General features: G+C 56.3%; 1 protein-coding gene and 1 long non-coding RNA gene across 6 annotated transcripts in view; one reads left to right on the top strand and one right to left on the bottom strand.

Annotated features, from left to right (window-relative positions):
• The window catches only part of LOC138104439 (semaphorin-3D-like), a 39309-nt gene extending 34515 nt beyond the window's left edge, over positions 1–4794 (top strand). For all 4 annotated transcript variants that reach the window (XR_011148076.1, XR_011148078.1, XR_011148077.1 and 1 more), the window contains 3 exons: positions 1547–1673; positions 3650–3943; positions 4585–4794. The gene's annotated coding sequence lies outside the window, so the exon portion shown is untranslated. The remainder of the gene's footprint in view (positions 1–1546; positions 1674–3649; positions 3944–4584) is intronic.
• A 2780-nt stretch (positions 4795–7574) lies between these two features.
• LOC138104435 (uncharacterized) lies at positions 7575–14034 on the bottom strand. 2 transcript variants are annotated; one of them, XR_011148069.1, is made up of 3 exons: positions 13653–14034; positions 8874–12800; positions 7575–8279 (listed from the first exon to the last, which is right to left on the bottom strand). It is a non-coding gene; the product is annotated as an uncharacterized lncRNA (long non-coding RNA). The 2 variants fall into 2 exon arrangements; XR_011148070.1 differs by lacking the exon at positions 13653–14034 and adding an exon at positions 12915–13026.
• Between the last annotated feature and the right edge of the window lie 8430 nt (positions 14035–22464).

Genomic DNA, 22464 nt, shown 5'->3' with positions numbered 1-22464 from the left:
TGGAAAGGGAAAAGGGGCAGGTGTGGGACCCACTGTCCCCCCGGCTCATCTCTTGCCTTATGACGGCCTTGTTTGGTCATTTTCTCAGGAGTGCCGGTGCTTTGAAGCATTCCCACGTTCCCAGTGCTGGCAGCCAGGCACCCACCTGCCCCTGTGGGACTGCCCAGGCCCTTCCTCAGTGCCACTCTTTGGAACGAGCTGGTTCTGCTGGGGCCTGTGTGTTTATTTGTCACCTGGGCTCCCTCCCAGCTACTGAACTCCTCTCAGGTGTATTCCTAGTTGCTGACATTCCTTTAAAACTACCGAATTCTTCTCTCAGGTCCCTGGCAAACGGGGCTTTGCAGCCTGGGGGAGTTATTGCAAAACGGGGTCTAGTGAAGTGCTCTGCAGGAGTGGTTGTGCACCTGAGTGGTCATTTAATTGTCTCCTCTAATGAGGGAAACGTGATTAAATGATGCCTTTTCCTGGCCTTAAAATCAAGAGTCATACACGGTTCGAAGGGGAAAAGGGATTTTACCTTGGTATTTATTTTAAGGATCCTTAGGTGCACACGTCCAGGTCATATGCATCGAGATGCACCCCGCCGAGTCTCTGTGTCCCCCCCTCTCCCCCAACATTAGGTGTAACATTATAGGTGTTACTAATTAGCATATCTATCAAAGATTCCCCAATGAGAGGCTCAAGTGAGCCCCCCTCCCCAAGGAACCTTCCCCTGGATGGTTCTATCTTGGTTTACAGAATGTGTTCTGGAGAGGACCGTGGGGTCTGGGGCACACTGATCCCTAGCTACGAAGCTTCTAAAATGTTGAGTCTCTCAGCTTGACAAACAAGTCCAAGAAGGTAGGCAAAAAGCACTAGGAATACAGAATTTGTAAAAAGGTACAACAGGGGTATAAAAGAAAAGGCAAAAATCCTCATGGCACCACTAGCAATCTTGTGCCCGTTGCTGGGCAGTTTCAGCTCGTGTCTGTGCTATGTCATGGGTGTCTGTGTTCTGTAGTTTGTGTCCATCCTCTCCCGTGTCACAGGCCTTTGTTACATCTCGGTGCTTTATGGGCCTCGCTCTGGGCCGTAGCGGCAGCGGGGGTCTCTGCTCGCGTGCTTTCCCAGATCGGGCTCATTCCGGCATCTTTACAGTTTTGCTTTTGGAGACCAGGAGAAGTACACAAGATGTTCTCCTCCATCTTCCTTCTCACTTTTGGTAGTATCTTTTCTTTCATGGGCCATGGACTTCTCTATGAAGTGTATTAGACCCTCCTCACTGTGGTAGTTCCATAGGTTCCATTGCCTCAAAGCATATCGGGTCTAGAATTTATCTTCTGGAGAGTTATCTCAAGTCCTCGTGTCATCTTTGCTTCTATTTGGTGTGCTTACACTTGGAGCTGCCCTGCCCTGGCACGTAGAGTCGTGGCTGGGTTGAACAGTTGTAAAACTTTGTGGTTCATCTCTTGGCTGTGGGGTTTTGTGTAGAAAACTTATGGGCCTGGTGTATGGGGATAACTCCGAGCTGTCAGCTACTTGTAGACTGTCTCATGTTGTCTTGCAGGTCCCCGAGGCCGATTCTGATCCCTGCAGTCACCGATGCTACCGCTTTTCCCAGAATCTACCCTTCCACGTCAGGGAGCAGCAGTTGGAAGATGTGTTGAAGCGTCTTCATCGGTGGAGTGTTGTGAGTAAGGGCTGCAAGTCAGTGTGTAAGCTGAAGAAGGGTGTCTGTCTGTGAGAGTGTGTGTCTGTCTGTGTCTGCGTGTGTCAGTCTGTGAGAGCGTGTGTGACTGGTTCTAACCTTGTGTGTGGGATTTTTGCCTTTCAGTTTTTTCAACTGATTTTTAACTTTATAATAAGAAAACAGCCAGCTGTGAGGTTTTTTTTCCCCCATCTGGGTTTTGTTTTTCCTTGGTCCCGTCCTGTCTGCGAGGTGATGTTCATCGCCAAGGTTTGGGTGCAGCCAAACAAACAGCCTCCCTAACAGGGTGGAGAGTACCCAGTGGAGGTTAGGAATACAGGGAAAAGGTGCACCAGCCCTCATACCACCCCTGACAGCACCATTTTCCCCCCACCAGCAGCACAGTGCAGCAACCCTGGAACCCTCACTGCAGCAGAGCTCAGTAACCCTGGTGCTGGGATAACCCTGGAACCCTCAGAGGAGGACAAGCCCCACACCAAAAAGTTAGGGATGACAGCTGCAGGCTGGAGAGTGACAGGTACGGGTTGAGGGCTGGGGCGTGTAGAGCAGGAGTGAGGGGTTCCAGGCAGCAATAGCAGTGAGGGGTATAAAGTAGAGGGGGTTAAAGGTTAGGGGATAAAGGGACAAAAGTCAGGGCATAGGTTGGGGGGTCAGGGAATCAAAGGTGAAAGTCCAGGGGTCGAAGGTCAAGGTGGTCAATGTCAAAGCACAGAGGTCACATGTAGAAGGTTGGGGCAAAGGTCACAGGGCTCAGGGGGGTCAAAGGTCCTGGGGTCAGGTGTCATGGGTCAAAAGGCAAGGGTCAAAGGGCTCAGGTTGGGGGGGGTCAAAGGGCAGGGCTCAAGGTGTAAAGGTGGATGGTCAGGGGTCAGGGATCAAAGGTCAAGTTGTCAAGGAATGGGTCGAGGGGTCAAAGGTCAGGGGGGGTAAAAGGTCAAGGCTCAGGCTCAGGATTAGAGGTTTCAGCATGATTTTCCATGGTGGTTCCCAGTGTGGGGACACGGGGTGTGGGGTCAGTGGCGCCGGGGGCGGGCAGGAGCCCCATGGGCAGTGGCCGGCAGCGGCGGGGACGTCTCCGTCCGGGTCGCGCCCCTCCACTCCCAGCAGAAGCCCCCCTGCGCTGTGCGGTGCCCGGCCGCACTCCTTGCCCTCCCTGCCGCTGCCTTCCCGCACTCCCACCGCACCCCCTGCTCCCCTCCAGCCCAGGGAAATGCAGGAAAACACAAAATCATCGAGGTGGAACAGTCACCGGAGCTGCCCGAGCCATCCCCCCGCCTGAAGGCGGCAGCTGCCCAGAGCCGGGAGCACCCAGCAGGATGCAGCTCCTCTTTCCCAGGAGCTGGAGGCAGGGTTTCCCAGGCAGGGGGAGCAGGGAGAATTTCAGCTCCCAGCAGCTCTCTGTGAGTGCTGGATGGACTCTGGGCTGAGCCAGGTGGGAGGTGTGGGTGGTGTTCATGTCCTCAGGAGCTGCTCGAATCCACCTTAAACTCCTGGAGTGGTCTGTGCTGGGAAGAACCTTACAGACCATCCTGTTCAGCCCCTTGCCATGGTCAGGGACACCTTCCTGGGGTGTCTGTGCCAGAGTGGTGGAATGGGCAGGACTTTTTCCCTGAGCCCAATCCCGGGCAATACTGGGGTTCCCATGGGAAGAAGCCTGTGAGCTGCATTTCCGGAGCTGGGAGCCTCCATGCCTGGGAGTGTTCCCAGTACCGCTCTTTGGTTTTTTCCATAACTGGGCATGATGTTTCTCCCCAGAGCAAGGTGGTTTTCCCTGGATTGTTGGGGTTACACACTGGCTGTTTGACAGCTTTGTTGTCTCTTTGTCCTGAATGGAAGAGCGAGGAACGGGAGATGCTCCCAACTGTCACAGGGATGTGGGAACAGCCCAGTTCCAGTGAGGAATGTGACGCCCAGCTTGTGGCGTGTGCCCTGAGATGGTCTTTCCTGTTGTTTTGTCCTTAGAGCCTGTTGGAGTGCTGGCCTGGATTTGGGAGGAGCCAAGTAGCCTGGAGCAGTGAGGTTTTTCCTGTCAGAAATCCATGCTGGGGATGTTTTCCCTGGCTGTCCCAAGGGGAAGGAACAGCTCTGGAGTTTTTGCAGCCACAGGCTGGGGATGCATCCCCTGAAAACCAGTTCAGGATCGTTCATCTGACTCTGTCCCTGACCTGTGGCTTCCAGGGAGCCTTCTGGTCTTCTGGATATTCCCAGGAGAGGATATTCCACCACCTGACTTTTAAGCCAGGAATTGCAAACCCAGTAAGTCAGTCACATTCTATGGGAGCTGCCCCAATGGTGGGATGGCAGAGGGCACACCCCACGCTGCTGTTTGGGACATTCCCAGCTGGAACGGGAGCCAGCTGGGCATTTTGGAGCGCTGAGGCCACAAGGGCAGCCTTGAGTGGCATTCCCAGGCAATGCTGAGGCATCCCATGCCTGTGGCACGTGGCAACACATGCCTGATGTGGAGCAGAGAGAGGAAGGGAGAAATTCTGAGTTGATGGGAGGAATGGAATTGGGCTTTCCAGAATGGAATTGGTATAGGTGCTGATGGAATCATGGGGTGGCTTGGAAGGGACACAAAGACCCTCTGGGCTCTGTTTTCCCATCCCATGGCAAAGAACACGTCCAAAACTGCCTCCTCACCCTCATGGAATGGCAATGGGTGTTGGGAGCTCTGGCAGGAGCACCTGGAGACCAGGTAAGAATAGCAATGGGATTGTTTTGGCTGCTGCTGGATGTGGTTTTCTCTTTGCAGGATGTTCCTCTGACCGATGTTTTCACAGTAGCTTGCTAGGCCTCATTTGAGGATAATTCCAAGAATTTGGAAGTAGTTGGAAAAGAGTGAGGAAAAAAGGTGAACCTGATCCATTTCTAGTAATTCTGAACTTCTCTTGCAGCACCATTCTGAAGGAAAGCTGGTTAAAGGATAAAGATGCAGAGGAACAAGTGTTGTCAACCCCCCTGCCTCCCTGACAGAGCAAAGCTTTCTGCAATCCCAGTAAATCTCTTGGAGAAACTATGGGATCACAAGGTTTCCTAGGAAAGGAAAACTAAGGACAGAGATGAGGAAAGAGGCTTCCAATTAATAATGATTTGATGGAGGTAGGAATGATTCTTGTATGTTTGATGCACCCCTTTTTATTCCTGGGATAATTTTAAATGATTTCTTTAAAAACTCATTTTGATTTGGGAATTCAAATTAGAGAGGAAGCGATGCAAAATAAATGCAGGGAGAGATCACAGAATCATCCTGGAATGGCAGAATAGTTTGGGTGGGAAGGGACCTTAAGGATCACCTCATTCCATCCACAGGGTGCTCCAAGCCCCGGCCAGCCTGGCCTCGAACACTTCCAGGGATGGGGCAGCCACGATTTCCCTGGGTTTATGGGCACAAGAGGAAATTTCCAGCAGGAAGTGAGGGATTTCCTTTGCTCTGCCTGGCCCTAGCAGGGCTTTGGGAGGCAGAGGGTGTGGGAACAGGAGCTTTGTCCACTGCCTTGGGGGAGTCTCTGCTGTCCCAAAACCCAGCCGAGCAAGTGGTTGTGGTTTAACATCCCGTTCAAAGGAGATGCCAGGCCAGGAACGGGAATGGACTGCAGAGCAGGGATGGTGCCCAGCAGAGGGGTGACCGTCCAGGGGGTCCCAGCAGTCCATCCCTGCTGGCCAGGTTTGGGATGAGCAGGTTGGTGACTGTCCCTGTGCTTGCTCTGCAGGATGAGGAAGCCAGGCCTGCTGAGGAGGAAGATGAGGAGGTGTGGGAGGATGGAGACAGCGGCCACCAAAGGCTGCGGAAGGCACAGATCCAGGTAGGAGACGTTGCCTTCCGAGGAGAGGGACTTGTCTGTCCCGTTGGAATTTGGGGCGTGAGGCCAGTGGAACAAAGGGTTTGATTCCATTTTCTTACTCGGGTTTTCACGTGCCTTAAGAGAGCTTTGTGAAAATGTCATTATCCCTGATTGAATCTCTGGAAAACAGGGATTGAAGCTTTCAGAAGGGGCCCAACCCTGCCTGCACGTATCCAAGTGCAGCCCCCACTCCCTGTTTTTGTGTACAGCTGGGATGAGACCTCAGCTGCTGCTACTTGCCCACTCACAAGTTGTGTAGCTCAGAGCCTCAGCCATGAAGGGCCAGGCTGTGTTTAAAACAGCCCAAGGTACCAGAGAGCTGAAGTAATTTCCTAGCAGGTAACTTGACTTGGAAGCTGCATTCTAAAATTTGTCCACATTTAATTTATGTCCCACGTGGAGACACCTAAAGAAGCAGAGGTGGGGTGTTCCTAAGAAAAGAACATCTAAATTCTTTGGTGGTAGAGGGCTTAAAATTAAAGTCTGAGTGGAGGTGCCTTTAGGACACTTCCATTCCAGTATCTGAATGGAATTTACATGAAGTATCCAAATCCTGACAAGCTTGTATGAACTCCAAAGCCTCTGCAAGTGTTTTACAGCCAGGGAAGGAGATAAGAGTCTGGAGTCTCTTCCCAAAACCTGGCTGCTGGTTTGTTTGGCCAGGCATAGGAATAATTGTGTATTCCCTGGGGCTGTCCTTATGGGGAGAGGTTTACTTATGTGCCCTGGGTTTATTCAGTGCCTCTTCAAAGTGATGGAAACTGATTTCATTGAAATGCCAGGGGTGCCAAATGTTTTCCCCAGCCAGAGCTCGGAGCCAGTCCAGTGGGAAGAGGCTTAATGGCCATTTTCCCACTCCCTCGGGGCAGCAGCACTGGAGCACTCGCACCCAGCCGTGCCCGAGGGGCCGAGTACTGGCAGGAGGCAAAGCCGGGGACGGGGCAGTAGGAGCTTGCAGTGCTCCTGGAATCGCAGAGCTGGAGCTGTGGGTTAGAACTCCCAGGAGCTGCTGCCTCACTCAAACCTCGTTTCAAGCTCAGCATCCCTCCTGCTCCCTTGGAATGATTGTTGCTTCTGTTGTTGCTCTTTCCCGATACATGATGATTATTATTGTAAATTCCCACTCCATTTCTTCCATAGCCCTTTGCTTCCCAGAGGTGGTGCTTTAGGCAAGCCCCTCCAGCCTGGGAAGGTGCTTTTGGCTCCACACTCATTCCCAGTCCCCATGAGCAGCTGGACCTGTGCTGCCCCAGCAGGTGCCTTTCCTTCCTTCCTTCCCTGCTGCACTTTGGCTTTTCAAGGGCTCTCTGGGGGGCTGAGGGAGAAGTTCTTTGTCATTCCAGGGCAGCATAAGCCCTGATCCCACTAAAAGCAGGAGGAATCATTTCATCCTTGTTTTTGGATACACCTTTAGTGTTTTCTCTCTTTTGCTGACACTGTGTGGTGAAGCAGCAGCTCCCTGGAATAATTTTTATTTGTAAAACAGTGAATTCCCTGCTGGAATCCCAGTCACAGCCCCCCAGATCAATGTGCAGTTTAAGGCCTTACACCCTGACCAGGACAAGTTCCTGTCCTTAGACATGGAAAACAGGGGAGAACTCAGACTGGATTGGAGCCAGCATCCAGAATGGGGAAAGTGAGGCAGCGTGCTTGGAGAAGGCTGGGGCTGGTACAGGGGGTGTTCCCCGTTGGATGACACCCGTGTGGAGCCGATCCTTCTCTTCCTTTGTCCAAAGTCCGATGGCAAAGGAGTGAAGAACCCACAAGTGGGGCCTGGAAGGAAAACAGTTCTGTTAAAATTAGGCAAAGAATGCACTATGTAAAAATGGACATCCTTTTTATGTGTGAAAGAAAGTAGGGGAAAAATGTTGAAAAAGAGTTCTTTTATTTGGTGCCACCTCTCATTTTTTTATGGATAAAGCCCTCTAGTGAGCAATCAGAACAGGAGTGGGAAAGCCAGGAGCCTTTGACTTCCACAGTGAACTTAATTTCCATGCTTAATTTTAACAATTTCCTCTCTCTCTCAGGACAGGAAAACCCACTTAACTTGTCCCATCTTTGCCAAAAGCTTTGGTGTTTGAGCAGCCAAACCCAAGGAGCTCTGGCCCCACCAGCCTGTACTGGAGGGCCCCTGGTCCTGCCCGTGGTGTGGGATGAATCCCCAGTTGTCCCCAGAGGGGGCTGCCCTGGTCCCTGCAGTGCCCAGCACCTGAGACAGAGAGAGCCCTGTCCAAAGGGGCCTTTGGCACCTTGTCAGGAATGTGGCAGCAGCCCCAGGAGCAGGCTGGAGGTGAGAACTGGGGCTGTGTCTGAGCCTGAGCAGGTCAGCTCAGTGTTTACCTGTGGGGGGAGCTTGGCCCCACACTCTGAGTTGAAGCGGGATCAGGGTGACAGATGCTGCATTTTGGGCACCCTGAGAGTTTCTCTCCCCCCTGGAGCTTTCCTGCAGGGATGGGGCAGGGCAGGGAGCAGAATTAACCCTGCACCTCCCGTGGACACTGCTGGCCTTTGTCTCTCTGTTGTGCCATCAGCCTGGGGGAATTTGCTGCTGCCACTGCCACCCCACCTGGGGGCTGCGTGCTCCTGGCAGCCCTTCCCAGCTCCACACCCGAGCTCCAGCGGTGCCTCCGGGCTGTGTTGGGAGCGTTTGCTGGGAATGGGCCTCATCCCTGGAGTATCCTTTCCTTCCAGAGTGGATGGACAGAGCTGCTGGGCTTGTCAGCTTCAGAGTTTGATTGCAAAAGTCACTGCAGGGAAGAATGACAAGGAGGTTTGTCAGAGTGGTGCTGTCAGACCCCACCTGCCAGTCTGTGCTTTGGGTTGGAGGTTGTTGTGTATTGGCCCTGCAGGCAAGGAATGTCCCCTTCCCACCTCAGCCCAGCAGCTCCCAAGGGCTCTTCCTGGAGTACTTATTCTTTGCTTCCCTTTGGGCTAACTTAATCTCCACCCTTCCATGAGCAATTCCTTGGCTTCTCCTGGAGAAAACCCCACGGCAGAGGCAGTCTGCAAAGGAGCCCAGAGCTGTGCTTGGAGCAGAGAGTGCTGAGAGCTGCGGGTGCCTCTGCTGCCCCAGGCTGGCAATATCCCCATGGAACAGACTGGGCAAATGGGATTAGAGGGAGCACAAGTCCCTTCAGGGAAGGGGTTTTCTCCTGTGCACATCAGGCACGGGGCAGGAAGGGAACTTTGGAAATCAGCTGATTTCCCCCAGAAAGCATCACTCACATCAGCATGGATGACATGACCTGTGCCCACCGCTCACCATGCACCCGGCCAGAATCAAGAGCAAAGGTTGGTTTGGGTGTGAGCACTTGAAATAACTTGGAAAGAGAAGCAATCACCTTTTGCTGCTTCTTTCTTTCTTTCTTTCAGATGCTGGGATTGCCTCTGGGCACGTGTGCTGAGCTCTCCCTGCAGGGAACCGTCAGGCCTTAACAGCTGTGAGGTTGTGTTCTTCTCAGTGGGGAACTGGAAATAATTATTAATTAATTAATTGCAGAAATGTCTTCTGAACCTTTCCCCTTTCCTGGTAGATCTTCTCTCTCTGCCTCTGAATTTACAGCTGTTCCCTGGTGTCATTGGCCCTGCCTGAATTCCTTGCAGCTCCTCACTGGGAAAACCTGGGGTGACTGAGAGGGGACACAAGAATTGTTTGTGTAGGAAAATGGGAGGGGATGTCGAGGGGAGCGAGGTGGCATTTTTGAGGGAAAAGCTGAGGTGATGTTTAGGAGAGAGAATGCACATTTTTGGGGCAGAAAAGAGTTAATATTGTAGAGGAAGGAAAATTTGGGGGGTAAAACTTGATGTAACCTGTAGGGGACAGAATGAATATTTTGGCATAGGCATAGAGGAGTAGACAAATAAGGAAAATTTTGGAGGCAAAGCGTGACAAAATCTCAAGAGCAGAGAATGATCACTTGGAGGGAAAAATGAGGTGATGAGTACTGAGCATGTGGGGAAAATCTGAGCTAATCTCTAGGGGAGAGCATGAACACACTGAGGTAACATGAGGGAATCAGTTGTGGGCAAGTAGGGAAACTTGTGTAAAAAGAACATTAAATAAGCTGTAGAAAGAACATGTTGAGGTAAAAATGAGGTCATCAGTAGTAGACAGATGGAAAACTTTGGTGGTAAATCTTGATAGAAGCTATGTGGTAGAAAGTAAATAAATATTGAAGGAAGAAGAGGGAATCAGTAGTGGACAGGTAGGGGAATTTTGGGGGGGTAAAACTTGAAATAATCTAGAGGTTGAGAATGAATATTTTGAGGTAAAAATGAGGTAATAAGTTGTGGACAGTTAAGGAAAATTTTGGGGGTCAAACTTGAGGTAATCTCTAGGGAGAGTATGACACACTGACATAAACTGAGGCAGTCACTGGGGCTAGGCAAGGAAATTTGGGGTGTAAAACGTGGGAAGATCTGTAGGGCAGAGAATGAACATATTGAGGAAGCAATGAGGTGACCAGTAGTCAAGAGGAGGTAGAATTTGGGGGGCAAACCCTGAGGTAATTATGGAGGAACAGTAAGTGTTTTTGAGAAAAAATCGGACCTAATTTGTAGGGGACAGAATGAACATTTTGGGGATAAGACAGACAGAACTTGCGTGGTTTTGGTTTTACAATCTGGTCAGTATACAGGGGACAAAATAGACATTTTGGTCATAAAATCCTAGTTAATCTGTAGAAGAAAGAACTCCTATTTTGAGGTAAAAAGGAGGTGATCAGAATTGGGCAGGTAGGGAAAATTGAGGGGGTAAAATGTGAGGTCATCTCTAGGAGAGAGCAGGAGCATCCTGAGGTAAACTGAGGGAATTGCTGTGGACAGGTGGGTAAATCTGGGGGGTAAAACTTGAGGGAATCTCCATGGTAGAAAAGGAGTATTTTGAAGTAAAAATGAAGTACTCCGTGGTGGAGAGGTACAGAAAATGTCGGGGGTAGAATCTGAGGTGATCTGTAGCAGAGAGAATGCACTTGATGGGGTAAACTGAGGTTTTATGGCCAGGTAGGGAAGTTCTGAGGGGTAAAAATTGAAAGTGTCTGTAGGGTAAAGAATGAGAATATTGAGGTGGAAATGAGGAAAGAGGTAGTGGACAGGTGGGGAAAGTTTTGGGGGCAAATCTTGTGGTAATCTCCAGAGCAGAGAAAGAATGCTTCCTTGTAAAAAATGAGGAACTCAGAAGGAGACAGATGGGGACATTTTGGGGGTAAAGTCTCAGATCATCTCAAGGTGAGGGAAGGACTATTTGGAGGTGAACTCAGGACTCACTGTGTCCTCCTTCCTTGGCAGCAGCTGGCAGGGAAGGGAGAAGAGGCCTCAGGCTGGAGAGGGGCAGGAGAAAGGCACTGTGGGCAAAGGGACCTCCCTGGCATCCCCAGGGCACCTGTGGGGAACAGAGTGGACACTTTGGGAGCAAAGGGAGGTGAGTGGATTGTCCCTTTGGGGGATGCTGGGATTTAAATCATTCTATCCATTTGCCTGCTGACATTTCCCAGCCCAGGGGCTTTGGCTGCCAGGGCAGCACAAAGATTGTTCCCTGTGTGGTGCCCAGATTTGGGGTTAGGCTTTGCTAGTTCACATGAATTCTACCCAAAGCCCTGAATTGCCACTGGAATAGCCTCCTAGTGCCTCCTGGAGCATGGATATTCCCATGCAGAGCTGCCTATTTAACAGCAGGTGTCAGGAAGCAGCAGAGCTTCCAGGGAAGCTCAGCAGGGTCAGGGCAAGGACAACTTCATGTTCCATAGAATTTGCTGTTTGTAACCCTCATCCCCCAGCCCCCCCCACCATGTCCCTGGGGCACCTGACAGAGTTCCCTGGAATTCAGCTGCCTGCACCCCCCGAGCTCGGGCTCGGGTGATATTTGGAAGCAGGAGAAGGCGCTGGCCGGACGCGCTCCCAGCCCGTGCTGAGGCAGCCCCTGTGCCCCCGGGAGGACTTCTCTCCCTGCAGGAGCAATTTCATTGCAGAGCCTCTGGAAGTTCTTTTCCCTCAGGAAAGGGATGCACATCCCTGCCTTCAGGGCACCTGCAGTGTGAGCCACCTGTGAAAGCTTTCCATCAGTTGTGCAGTTCCAGCTGGTTCCCCAAAAACTGCCAACTCAATCCAAAGAGATTTCTCTGCCTCTGACCTTTCATTTGAAGGCATCTCTGAGGGCATTGCTTGGCATTTCATTGCTGTGGGGGAAGCTTGCCTTGGCTTTAACGCTGCTGAGGGATGATGTCCTCAGGCTGGAAGGGAAGGCATTTTGGGTGGCTGGGACATAGCTGGCAGGTGTGTGGGAGGTCGGCAGCGGGAATTGCTGTCTGAGCCCCTCTGCAAACAGCCCGTGCCGACATTCCCCGGTGCCAGCTGTTCCTTGGGGTATTTTTGGGGCGTCAGTGGGGTCTGTCGGGGCCGAAGCATCTCCGGGTGCCTGTTCAGAGCAGCCCCTGGCCGAGGGGCCGCCCTTTATCCATGTCCATCCCAGCGCTGCCCAGGCAGCCCGGTGCCCGTTCCCGGGATGTGTGTTTGGCATGCTGTGTGCCACAGGCAGGACACTGCAGGCACAGCTCCTCTCTGCAAATCCAAAGCACAAGAGCTGCTGGTTCCCTTCCTGGGGCTGCCGGCCTTCTCCCTCCCCCCGTTCCCTGCCAGCTGGGACACACAGAAGGAGCACCAAGGAACACTCCTGGCAATGAGCAGGAGTCACTGAGAGCTCTGTGCAGCTCTGGGCCACAAAAGCTGCCTCAGCCGCCACTGTGATTTTGGCCTGTGAACACTCACCTGCGGGAAATGCCCCTCTGCAGGCAGGAGCAGCTCTGACACTCTCCAGAACTTTGGCCATGGAGCAAGTGAACCCTCAGGACTTGCCTTGCTTCTTTCTCCCTGGAAAGGGACGTGGAATGAGCACCTTGACAGCTGTTGGGGAAATCCTGGAAAGGGCAGGAAATCAGGGCTATGGGAAGAGTTTTGTGCTGTCCCCCAAGCGATCACCTGTGGTGTTCCATGATCAGGTGCTGGCCATGGAGCTCTGCCCTGTAGCCATGGCAGGGGCTGGGGTGTAAAGCAGCATTAGCATAAAAGAAGGAGCTGTATTTGTAAAGGAATTACCTTGCTGGCACTTGGCATTGCCATGCCAGGCAGGACATTGGCAGGAGCTGAGATTGGCTTGGTTGGAGCAGGGTGCTGAGAATGGCCAGGTGTGGGTTCAAGGCCCAGATGAGGCATTCACATAAGGGTTCGACTTGGTGCTCCTTGTGTATCCATTCCCACTCAGGAGATGCTGTGCTCTGGAAATAAAGAAGAAACAGTTTCCACTGGACTTTCAAAGCCAGAGGTTTTTGCACTGGAGAGTGCAAGGCGCAGAGAAAGTGGGGGGGGGGGGGAAGGAGAGCATCAGGTACCGGCTGAGCGGCCCGAGCCCCGGCCCCAGAGCGGGCGCAGTCAGAGCAGGAGCGGCAGCAGCGGACTCGGCGCCAGCGCCCGGCCCGGGGGAGCGGCTCCTCCCGGCCGCGGCGCTGCAGCCGCGCTCGCTGGGCGGGGGCGCGGCGGGCGGGAGGCCCCCGGGGGAGCGGCCCCGGGGCGGGGGGAGGCGGGCGCTGCTCTGCGCAGGGGGTGCGGCGGCCTCGGCAGCGCCGGGGCTGGGGGAGCTGCGCGTCCCCGCGGGGGCTGCGGGCGGGCCCGGGCCGGGAGCGCCGCCGCTCCGGTTCCGCCCCACGGGGCGGGCGGCGCTGCGGGAGCGGCGGCCTCTGGGGGTGCCGGGGCCAGCACGGGCGGTCCCCGTGCCCCGCCCGCTTCCAGGCGCGATCCAGCGCCTGCTCCGGGGAAGCGCCGCCCGCCCGGCACGGCCCCGGCTCCCCGCGGCCGCGGCGGGACCGTAGCCGGAGCTCCGGCGGGACCGCAGCCCCGCGCTGGCCGCAGCCGGAGCGGCAGCGCCGGGCTCGGCCCCAGCGCCAATCCCGGAGCGGCTCTTAACCAGCCGCGGCGATCCCGATCCCTAATGCCATCCCCAATCCCACCTCAGTTCTCCGAGCCCGGGAGCCACACCCCGCCCGCCGAGGGACAAGCGGCTCGGCCCGGGACCCCCAGCAGACACCGACAGGACTCGGACCCGAATCCCCGGACCCCGTTCCCGGTCCCACCTCAGCGCCTCGGGCTCGGCGCAGCGCCGGGAGCAGCCCCCGGGGCCGGGCTCCGCACAGCGCTCCGAACGACGGTCCCGCCGCAGCCCGGGACGAGCAGAATGAGCATCCAGCGCACAAAGCGGAGCGGGCGCGGATCCGCCGGCATTTACAGGCGCGGGCGGGGCGGGGCGGGGCCGGCACAGGTGTGAAGGGCGGGGTCCGCACAGGTGCGCGGGGCCCCAGAGCGGCTGCGCGGGGCGGGGCCGAGAGGATTTAAGCCTCGGGAATCGGCCCCGCCGCCATTTGCGCGCTCGGTGCTCGGTGGGAGAGGTTGCGGCCGGACCGGGTTCTGTATCTCTATATATCTCTGTGTCTCTGTATTTCTTTTTCTTTATATTTGTGTTTGCTTCTCTTCTTCTAACCCTCTCTGTTCTTCCCCCTCTGCCTCCCCTCCCCCACCCCCTACACCCCCCCCCCCCAACCCCCCCCCCCCTCTCCCCCCTAGCCCTCCCCTCCCTCCCCCCCGGCCCGGTCCCCCCCATCCCCCCTCCCTTTCCCCCTACACGCCTCAACCCTGCCCTACCCCTCCATCCCCCCCCCCCTCCTCCACCGTTCCTCCCCCCCCCCATCCCGCGTCCCCCCTGCCCCCTCACCCTGCTCCCCTTCCCCTCCCAATTTCCCCCACCTGCCCTCAATCCTCCCCCTCTGTCTCCCACCTTTCCTTCCACCTCCCCGTGTTCCTCTTCCCGCTTTCCCCCTCTGCACCTTGACCCCCCCCACCTGTGCTCCGTCCTCGTCCTCCCCCCCCTCCTTTCCTGTCCCCCCACCCCGCCTCTCCCTGCACACCCCGAACCCTCCACCTGCCCTCCTTCTTTGACCCCCTCTGCTCCCTTATTCCCGTCCTCTGTCCCGTCTTTCTCCCGCAGCCGCGGGGCTCGGGGCGCCGGAGAATAAAGCCCAGAGGGCCGGAGCCCGGCGCCCCTGCCCTCGCTGGAGCCCCACACGGGGCCGGACCCGCTCGGCGGGTCCCCTGTGCAAACAAGAACACCGCCGGGGCTCCGGCTTTCCACACACACACTGGGGATCCCCTCCTCAGGAGGGGGTCCCGGGAGGGGGGTGGGTTTCAGGGAGGGGGGTGTGTTGGGGTAGGGTGGGCCCCCTCCACCGGAGGAGGGGGTCCCGGGGGGGGGGGTGGGTTGGGGTGGGCCCCCTCCAGAGGAGGGGGTCCCGGGAGGGGTGGGTGGGTTTCGGGGAGGGTGGTGGGTTGGGGTGGGCCCCCTCCGGAGGAGGGGGTCCCGGGGAGGGGTGGGTGGGGTGGGCACCCTCCGGAGGAGGGGGTCCCGGGAGGGGGTCAGGGTGGGCCCCCTCCGGAGGAGGGGGTCCGGGGGAGGGGGGTGGGGCGGAGGGGGGGCTTTCCCCCCCTCCAGTCCCCGCCCCCTCTCCCGGACCCCCTCCTCCGGACGGGGCTCCCCCCGGCCCCCTCCCCGGGACCCCCTCCTCCGGACCGGGGCCCCGGGGGGGAGGGAGGGGGGGCGGGTGGGGTGGGGGGGCTCGACGGGAGGAGCTGTTGGTTTGGCCTGTGGTCTCTATGTCTGTTCATGCTGCAGAGTGACGTGACCCCCTCTGCTTCCCCCCCACCCCACCCGCCCCCCTCCCTCCCCCCCGGGGCCCCGTCCAGAGGAGGGGGCCCCGGGGAGGGGGCCTGGGGGAGCCCCGTCCGGAGGAGGGGGTCCGGGAGAGGGGGCGGGGACTGGAGGGGGGAAAGTCCCCCCTCCGCCCCACCCCCCTCCCCCGGACCCCCTCCTCCGGAGGGGGCCCACCCTGACCCCCTCCCGGGACCCCCTCCTCCGGAGGGTGCCCACCCCACCCACCCCTCCCCGGGACCCCCTCCTCCGGAGGGGGCCCACCCCAACCCACCACCCTCCCCGAAACCCACCCACCCCCCCTCGGGACCCCCTCCTCCGGAGGGGGCCCACCCCAACCCACCACCCTCCCTGAAACCCACCCCCCCCTCCCGGGACCCCCTCCTGAGGAGGGGATCCCCAGTGTGTGTGTGGAAAGCCGGAGCCCCGGCGGTGTTCTTGTTTGCACAGGGGACCCGCCGAGCGGGTCCGGCCCCGTGTGGGGCTCCAGCGAGGGCAGGGGCGCCGGGCTCCGGCCCTCTGGGCTTTATTCTCCGGCGCCCCGAGCCCCGCGGCTGCGGGAGAAAGACGGGACAGAGGACGGGAATAAGGGAGCAGAGGGGGTCAAAGAAGGAGGGCAGGTGGGGGGTTCGGGGTGTGCAGGGAGAGGCGGGGTGGGGGGACAGGAAAGGAGGGGGGGGAGGACGAGGACGGAGCACAGGTGGGGGGGGGTCAAGGTGCAGAGGGGGAAAGCGGGAACAGGAACACGGGGAGGTGGAAGGAATGAGATAGGGTAGGGAGAGGAGTCGGGGTGCGTTGGGGAGAACGAGGGGGGAAGGGAAAGGCCGGGTGAGGGCGAGGGATGATGGTCAGAGGAGGGGGAGAAGGGGAAGAGAGGGGAGTCGGGTTGGGGAGCGGGGTACGGAGAGGGGAGAAAGGAGGGCTGGGGGACAAAGGAGGGCTGGGGGGGTCGGGGATGCGCAGGGGAGCAGGGAGAGAGGGTGGGGGGCGCTGGGGAGAGGGCAGGAGGGGGGCTGGGAGGGAAAGGGAGGGTGTGGGGGAGAGAAAGAACTGGGGGGGTAGGAAAGAGGTGATAAGCGGGGGAAGAAGGAGGAGGATAGGGGCAGGAGAAAGAGGGGGAGGAAAGAGGGGGAGCCCGGCCCGGCGGCAGCCTCACCGACTTCTGAGCGCGCAAATGGCGGCGGGGGCGATTTCCGGGCCTTAAATCCCCTCGGCCCCGCCCCGCGCAGCCGCGCTGGGGCCCCGCGCACCTGTGCGGACCCCGCCCCGCGCACCTGAGCCGGATTAGGGGCCGCCCCTGAAGCCGCGCCCCCGGCCCCGCCCGGGACCGCCCCAGAGCCCCGGCCCCGCCCAGCCCCGGAGCCCGCCCTGCCCGGCACGGGGGCGGCTCCATCGCTCGGGGCCCCGCCTCTCTCTCCCGGGCCGGGCCCGCCCCGCGCACCGGGGCCGCTCCCGGGACCGGGGCTCCGGGTCCTGCCGGCGGCCGCTGCGGGTCCCGGGCGGCGCCGCCTCTTCCCCGGCGGGATTGGGGCTGGCATCGGGACCGGGAGGAGCCGCTCCGGGACGGGCGCTGGGGCCGAGCCCGGCGCTGCCGCTCCTGCTCCGGCCGGCTCTCCGCGGGGAGCCGGGGCTGTGCCAGCGCCCGGGCAGCCCCGGGATCCCGAGCCGGGCCCGACGCGCCGGGCCGGGCTCCGCTCAGCCCTGAGCCCCTCCCGGAGCCCGCCTTGGGCCCCACGACGCGGCCCCGGGCTCTGCCGCCAGCCCCGGACGCGGCGCTGAGTCGCTGCTCCCGAGCTCTGCGTGAGGCCGGGGAGCCCGGCTTCGGGCTGTGCCTAAGGCAGGACTCGGAGCTCAGAGACACAGACTCGCCCTAGCCCGAAGAGCCCGCTTTGAGCATCAAAACACGGCATTTAGGCTTTAATTCAGGTCCAGCAAAACGCAGCACTTCAGTTTCTCTTTGTGAGCCCAAACACACAGGACTCATTCTCTTCCTCAAGCCCTGAAAACAGGATTTAGTCACTGTTTCTGAGTCCCAGCTCTGGCCATACCAGCCTGCTCTCAGGACTCTTTAGATAGAGAAATGCTGTTAGCAAGGGTTCTCTTGCTATTTTCTAAGTCTGTGAGAGACTTCTCTCTCTCACAGAAGAGGTGGCAGGGAATGTAAACAACCAAACCACCACCTGCAACCTTGAAAAGTCTTGATAATGGTACAGTAGAAAAATATTTTGAGAGTGGATGTTTTAGGATTTTAGCCAATCACCCCCAAGGGGAGGCTGATCGTTTGTCCAATTAGACTATGAAGAAAAAAGTCTATAATAGAGTTTGTAAAATAATTAAATAAATGAATCTTGCTGCACAATTCCTGCCTGCTGGATCTTCTCTCCTCCTCCTCCTCCCTGCGGCTGCGGGACACAGTGATATACCCTAGGGCCTCGGCCTGCGGTAATAGGACTCCACAATGCAGGATTTAGTCTCTGCTTTTAAGCTCTGCACCTGCTTTTGAGCCCCCGAAACGCAGCACTGGGTCTCTTTTTGTGAGCCCAAAACCGCTCCTGTCCCTCGGGTTCGGAGCCCCCAGAAGTGCCCGGGGCCACAGCTGGACCCCAGCTGGGCACCAGCAGCTGCTCCCTCACCCCCCGTGGGATGGGGAAGAGACCAGAGACAAAATTCCAGCTCAGAACAGTTTAAGAATGGAAACCAAGACAAATACAATCATTTGAGATTAATGACAACACATAATAACAGTGAGAGCAACAAGAGCAGTGGTAACAATAATGAACAGGAGAGGGAGAAAAACCCCTCCACACCCCCCTCCCTTTAACATTATAAATCCAAAATTTAATCCAGAGCACCAGAATCTCCCACTGTGGGGGATTTCCATATTCCTGTTACTTTCTCTGTGTTCTGTCCTGGGGATTTGTGGACTGAGGGAGGCACTGGCTGCTCCTCTGGGCAAGGGGAAGGCCCCTGTGCTATTCCCATGAAGAGAACACCTGGAATTACTGCCCTGGGAGCCCAGTCCGGTCCTTCCAGTGACTGGGGGGCACCCAGAGGGTCTTTACATGAAATGAAAATGACATCCTGGTCCAGTGCATTGACAGCAGGATTGGACACTCCTGGCCAAGGTGACCAGTCCGTGGGAATCGCACCGGTGACCATCCAGGGGGGATTTTAAGTTGGATTCTTGCAGATTTCATCGTGCAGAAGCTCCAATTCTTTTTGGCACCTCTTGTTCAAATGTCTCCCCACTGGAAGAGGTCAATTAGTCTTTGTAATGACCTGACTGCCAGAGGCAGGGAAAAACAATCAGCGTTCCCTGAACGCCTCCATGACTTCCATGTCCACCTGCACCGAGTGGCCGATGGGCACGAGCTTGCCCAGAACAGGCTCAGAGATGGGGCTTTCAACCCAAACCATTCCATCATTCCATGACCTCCCCCGGTATTATTTTTGCACTGTTCCCTCTCAAATTTAAATTCCTAAATTTAAATGGTTTATTAAAGCAAGAATTTTTTAATTATTCAGGAATAAAAAGGGAAGCATCACACATACAAGAATCATTCCTACACCCACCAAACCATTCTTAACTGGAAGCCTATTCCCTCATCTCTGCCCTCCTTTTGCTTTCCTGGAAAACCCTGTGATCCCACAGTTTCTCCAAGAGATCTGCTGGGAGTACGGCAAGGTCTGCTCTGTCAGAGAGCCTGGGGGGTTTACAGCACTTGTTCCTCTGCATCTTCACCCTTTCATCAGCTTTCCCCTGGAACGGTGTTGTGGGAGAAGCTTGGAATTACCAGAAATGGATCAGGTTCACATTTTTTCCCCACCAGTTTTCATCTGGTTTGAAATTCCTGGAATGACCCTCAATTGTGCCCTGGAACAGTGCTGTGAAAGGATCAGTCAGAAGAACAGCCTGAAAGGAGAAAACCACCTCCAGCAGCAGCCGGAATGATCCCATTTCTGTTCTTACCTGGTCCTGCCAGAGCTCCCAACAGCCATTTCCATTCCAAAACAAGAGCTATGGAAGACATTCCTGCTGTCTGTGAGGGTGAGGTGGCAGTTCTGGACGTTCTTTGCTGTGGAATCAGACAACAAACAGCATAAATAATCTTGGTGGTCTCTTCCAAGCCAAACCACCCCGTGATTCCATGCGTGGATCAGCACCTGACCCAACTCCATTCCAGAAACCTCCTCCCACTAACCCAGAACTTTCCTTTTTCCGCTCAACATCAGGGATTTGCTGCCAAGTGCCCCGGGCAGGGGACGCCTCAGCATTCCCTGGGGTGCCTCAGCATTCCCTGGGCTGCTGTTCCACGCCGATCCCGTGTCCAGCGCCGTTCCGGGCTGCAGTGCCGGGCTCTCCCCACAAGGCGGCAGCACCGGGAGCGAGCAGCCCCGGCCGGTCCCGCTGTCTCGGGGCAGCTGCGCCTTTAACCCGCCCGGAGCCGGCGGGGCCGTGAACACAGCGGGCAAAAACCCCACCGATCCCCTTTATTTCACCCCCAGAGGCACAGGATCGCAGCATTCCCTGGGCTGGAAGGGACCCGCAGGGAGCATCGAGTCCAAATCCTGGTCCTGCACCCCAAGAATCCCACCCTGTGCCCGAGAGCCTTAGTCCAGACCCAAACTCTGCCCCCAGGATCCTGAAAACACAGCGGGGCTGGGAGAAGGATGACAATGGAAGATTTTTTATATAGATCTCCTTGTACGATCGTTATATAATATCATTAGATCGCCCAGGAACCCATCCCTGTACCTGGACAGCCAGAAGTGCACAAAATCCCAGCCCCTCCCAAGATGCAGCCCCTCACACCAAACCTTGGGAGAATCCCTGGTGCTTCCAACACCGCTGCAATCCCACCTGGAGCTGAGCTTACAGGGTGCTCTGCCTAATCCACATCCAAGCCTGGATAGCCCAAAGCCTGCAAGAAAAGAGGAGGCAAAGTGAAAAGGAGTGAGGGGGAAAAAACCAGAGTTTTAGGTTTTTCCTGTGTTTGCAACAGGATTGAAGGGCAGGATGGAGAGGTTTTGTGGAAAAGAAGTACCAAAGGCTGCTTCATTCCCAGCAATTAGCGCTGCTCAGGTTGAATCCAAGAGGCCCAATCCACCAGGTTTAAACAGGAGCGGCCGACAGGATGGGTTATGACACAGATCTGTGAAGCTGGAGCCTTCTTCCTTCTCCCGGGCTCTCCCAGAAATTCTCCATGTCCGGACATGCTCCCGCTCTCCCCGCTGGGGAGGACGGACTTGGATAGCCCGGGTGACTGGTGAGCCTAAAACAATAAGTGATGCAGTGATCCAAGTGTTTTTCACAAGGAAATGACATATTCTCTGGACCTGGGATAACCCTTATCCCATGGCCTTCTCCAGGAAGAGTCCCAGCTGGATAGGGTCTCCCAGAAAGGATTCCATAGGGGCTCACCTTTTGCTTGGAGCTCGGCTGAATTCCTCAGCAATCCCAGGGAATGTGGCCATTGGAGGCTTTGGGCAGATTAGGCTCATTTGCCTTTTTAGGTTTTGTTACCGTCTCTCAGACTTCCCACTGGAATGTGGTCTCCAAGGAACATGTAAATCCCATTGGATTCCTGCTCTTTCAGACAATTTTTTGTACCATTCCTGTACAAAACGAGGCCCCCTGTTCGGATGCTTTTCCTCACCGTTCCCCAGCAGTTTTATCCGCCAGTCCATTCCCTGCGCTGGTTGGGCTCTTCCCAGATCTCTGAGCTCCTTCACAAGGCAGGAGATCCATTTGGCCCAGGAACCGAACCCTCCCGAGGAATTGTCTGATGCCATCTCCACATTTCACAGCTGATCCTTGTGCTCAAAGGATCCCCCTTTCTTCCCTCCAGCCAATTCCAAGCCTCGCTGCCCCCAGCTGGGAACAGTCTCCAGGCTGATCCCTGCAGTCTTCCCTGACGGGATCCTGCTCAGGAATCCATGGGCTACAAATTGAAGAATTAATTCTTCCCACCCCTGCCCAGTTCTAATTCCAAAGGATTTGGTGTCTGCCTTACCCAGCTGGAGCCTGCTTCCAACTCTGTTCTTGCTGCTTCTGCTGCTTTCCATTTCCCAGGAATTCCACCAACGGAGCGACAGCGTTTTCCACCTCCTCCTCCAGGATTCCCTCTGTCGCGTTCGGGTGCTGGAAGGATAGCAAAACCAGGGCCTCACTATCAGGAATTATATCCCCGGATTTGTTCCTTTCCAAATGTCACCTCTTCCCAACAAAGCACTGGCCATCCAAGGAATATAGAGAGCGATGTGCTGACCACTGCTTACTCCTCTGGAATGTCAGAGCTTGGAAAAGTGGGCAGCTGGAGCTTTTCCTGGGGGTGCCCCATGAAGTGTATTTTACCTAAGAGCCCCTGCCCATGCCTTTGTCTGTATCCACCAAAAATCCACCTGTTCATTCCCCAGCTGGTCCTCCCTCTTTTCCTGGATCCAACAGAATTTTAACAGGTGAATATTCCCCTCTGGAAGAGCACCTTTCATTCCAAACCTAAGAACAAACAAATGAATCACTTTCCTTCGACCTTCCTTATTAGGATTCCACTGAGAGCAGTGGATGGAAAATGATCCTCTCCTGGTCCCTGCTGGATTCCAGGAGCAGGAATCCTTTCCCTCTTTCCCCCCACCCCCCGCGGTGCCCTCCTCCCCCTCCCGCCCCACCCCGCACCCTTTTCAGGCTTTGTTCCACAGCTTTTGCCTCCGGACCTCAGATCCTTTTGGTCTCCAGGAGCTCCCAGCAGCTCCACAGCCTTTCCTCTCCCATCCTGATCCTTTCTCCAGGAATGGAGCTCTGCATTGCAATTCCCTTCTCTTTTCTCCGACAATTCCCACCAACCCAGACCTAAAGCTGACACAAGGAACGCTCGGTGCCCACAAATCCAAATCCAGACCTGGCCATCCCTAAACCAGCAACTCCCGGACAATTTGCGTTCATTCCAACCTAACACTGAGGACTCACCTAATCCTTCAAAATTCCCAAGAAATATCCCGTTGCCTTCAGCTCCCCGGGGATTCTGCTTCGTGCTCACACGGATTTGGGACTTCCCTGAAAAACCCGTGCAGGGCACGCTGGAATCCCCGATCCCGTGAATCCGGGGAGTGTGAAAAGCTCGGTCCAGCCTGGGCCCCCAGAAATTTTTGCCAAATATCCCCCAAGTCCTCGGGACAACAGAACTCTC

The sequence above is a fragment of the Aphelocoma coerulescens genome, chromosome 1A (genome assembly GCF_041296385.1).
Source record: "Aphelocoma coerulescens isolate FSJ_1873_10779 chromosome 1A, UR_Acoe_1.0, whole genome shotgun sequence".
Taxonomy (NCBI): Eukaryota; Metazoa; Chordata; class Aves; order Passeriformes; family Corvidae; genus Aphelocoma; species Aphelocoma coerulescens.
This window is presented reverse-complemented; position numbering and strand designations above follow the sequence as displayed.